Source organism: Clarias gariepinus, chromosome 7 (genome assembly GCF_024256425.1).
Source record: "Clarias gariepinus isolate MV-2021 ecotype Netherlands chromosome 7, CGAR_prim_01v2, whole genome shotgun sequence".
NCBI classification, from domain to species: domain Eukaryota; kingdom Metazoa; phylum Chordata; class Actinopteri; order Siluriformes; family Clariidae; genus Clarias; species Clarias gariepinus.
Window position 1 is genome coordinate 26,967,804 of NC_071106.1, and position 3,386 is coordinate 26,971,189.

A 3,386-nucleotide genomic window follows, 5' to 3' on the forward strand; every position below is an offset into this window, starting at 1 on the left:
TCAGCACAAGATAATTTGTGTGTGTTATGTTTTAGAAGATTGTGTCAGTATGCTTTAAAATGTTTTGTTTGCATTTTGTGGTCATTCATTCATTCATTCATTCATCTTGAATAATCGCTTTACCCTGAAGGGTTACTAAAAGCAAGCAAGTAGAATGGCATCTCTCAAAAGGTACTAGGTACACAGAATACCTACAGTATCCTTAAAGAGCACCAAGGGAGAATTATATTTTAGGATTATGTTAGTTAGTTTGTTCAATTACATTTGGTCTCTAAAATATAAAACACACGTGAAAAATGTCTAGGATAAAGCATGAACATGAAACTAGACAAGTGTGAAATCCACATTATACCCATTCACAATCCATTCAGGGGACAGGTGAGACATCTTCCAACCCCCTACCCCACTATAGCTGAGAGGGAGTCCTGGACTTCCAAGCAAGTTATCCTTGGTCTGATGGGTTCTCACTTGCCAGCAGAGAACGGACATGGCATAACCCTTACTGCAAGGGGCAGACAGGATGGGCAACAATGACCTCATTAAAGGGCGCTAAAGAGTAAACACTCAAAATACAAGGCCATGTCAGCATCCCAAATACAGTCGAATCTCGGATTACGAGCATAATTCATTCTACAAGTGAGCTTGTATTCCACACGCACACTTAAACACTGAAACACACTAAAGAAGAGAGTGTGTGTGTGTAAGAACCGGCGCTGTGTCAAATTACATGTGCGCACACACTGCAGCGCAAGAGAAAGAAAAACACACTCAAACACACACACATTAAAGGCGAGAAAGAGAGAGAGAACCGGCATTTCGCGCGCACACACACATAACACACACTCTGCAGCGCAAGAGAAAGAAACACACCCACTCAAACACACACACACATTAAAGGCGAGAGAGAGAGAGAGAGAGAGAGAGGGTGAACCGGCATGGTGTCAAATTACGCACGGGCACACACATAACACACACTCAAAAACTGACACACAGTAAAGGCAAGAGAGAGTGAGAGTGTGTGTGTGTGTGTGTGTGTGTGTGAGAACCAACACGGTGTCAAATTACAGGTGCGCACACACATAACACACACTGCAGCGCAAGAGAAAGAAAAACACACACACACACACTTACACACTCACACACACAGATGCTGATTATACCAGTAAGTGACGAGCACTAAGACCCAGCAGGGGAAATGATTACCCGCAAGAAGCGCATGCGTGATACATGATACTCGGTGCTCGTAAACCAAGACAATGCTCGTTTTTCAAGTCAAAATTTATTAAAAATCTTTGCTTGTCTTGCAGAACACTCGCAAACCGTATTACTCGTAATCCGAGGTTTTACTGTAGTTTGTAGAGTGGCGTCCTCATCCTAAAATGTGGTTACATGTAATTAGCATGATCAGTTACTGCTGTAATACTGTAACAGCATATGTCATTTTTAGTAAGCACAGTGTAATATTTAAATCCCATCGAAAAACTGCTTGAATTTGTAAAAAGAGCACATGAACAGTCTATTGCAAGACATTCTGGCCTTCAGCTACACCTCAGGTAGCAGTGTCATTCCAATGTTTCTTATCAGTATACTTATACCAGCCTACAGTCTCTCTGAACAGGTCAATCTTGGCAAGGAAACTGTGAATGGTGGTCTTATAGTGGACCAGGGTCACTATTTCCCTGGAGCTTAAGGATCATCTTTTTCTAAAGGACAGCGGGAAAAAAAAAATTCTCTTTGAGATCTTGGTCTTTACTCCCAAGAAATTTAACATTTCACAACATTGAAAAAAAGTTGACAAAGACGAGCTAGACAGTTTTCTCTGGAAAGCCAGTGCACTTGCAGTAGCACAAGTTCAATAGTTTTATTATTTTGCACCACACATCTGCCTGAAGATTTGGTCATTCAGCACATGGGCTTTGATTGTATTTATTGCCCTGAACACAAAATTCAGAGACTTGTGAAGTTCATGATATTTATAGCCACTGAGTTGTGATGGTGAAAGATACAATGCATAATACGATAATATAGTACACACTCTTCCAAAAAAAACATAAAGCCATGGTACCTGCCAACCACGGAAGGGGCACCATCTGTGGCAAAGTTGCTGAACTGAATAGGATGGACTTTGACGAATACTCATCCTCGGGATACTCATCCATGGTCAGCCCTTATGCATCTGTTTAAAAATTCCCCCCCCCCCCTTCCTTACATTGCATTATTATACTCTGTTGTTGGCTCAAGTTTTATGCTAAAAGAATGATTTTGAGGTATGAAACAGAGCTGCTTCCCATTAACAGTAAGGCATATAGTATGTAGAAAATCATAATAAACATTACAATAATAAAATGTATAGACTACAATCCATCAATAACCTCCTCCTTCACCAGTTTGGTAGTTGATAACAATACTTCATTATAGTACAGGTATGTGCTGCATAACATTCATTCAAGCAATGATAAATAAATGGTTTCATAATGTTACAGTATAACAGAGTTTTAAAAAATCCCAATGGGAGAAAAGGAGGTAATCAGACCAAGCAAATGCAGAACCTTCCCAGCTGATTACTTCTAGCTGATATATATCCAAAGCAATCATGCATCTCTTTAGAGGTCTTTTGGTCGGATGTACCATATTCCTTAGCAATGGGCATGTCAGGGTAAGAAATGAAGCACATTGAAGTGATGCACCCTTCATACATAGTGCCTCTACTGTACAAGCCTCTTGATGCAGTGTTATAATCTGGGGTTGCTTCAGTTGGTCAGGTCTGGGCTCAGCAACTTTACAGTATGTGGCAGTAAAATAAAGTCAGCTGATAACCTGAATGTACTGAATGACCAGATTTTTTTCTTAACTGATGGTACAGGCATATCATCATTATTCATTAATTATATGTTTGTAATCACTAAATAATATTATCATTATTTAAATTTAGTGGACAACATTGCCACACTACAGGTGGTCAGTCAGTCTGTCACTCTGTAATACAGTCTGTAATACTCTATTCAGGTGTGCCTTCTTTGGGAACAATTTTGTTGAGTGGGCAAATAAACAACCATTTGGCCATAATCCTTTCATAGTTGTGTGAAGACATTTATATAAATCAAACACAACAAAAAAATCACCAGGTTTGAAAACATTTCAAAAATGTTGTCTTTTTGTATAATACTTAGTGGAGGTATTTTGATGAAGGTTGAATAAATCTTAAATTACCTGGCATGTGCATGGCACAGTCAGTTTGCAAAGCTGTTCACACAGCTGAAATGACAAGTTAAAAGCACAAAAAGACTCCCTCAGAAGTAGAAGCTGAGGTCTAGCTGCTGGCTACGATAAAGTATTGTACTGTATACTATACAGTAAAAGGGAGATATGGAAAACAGTATTATCTT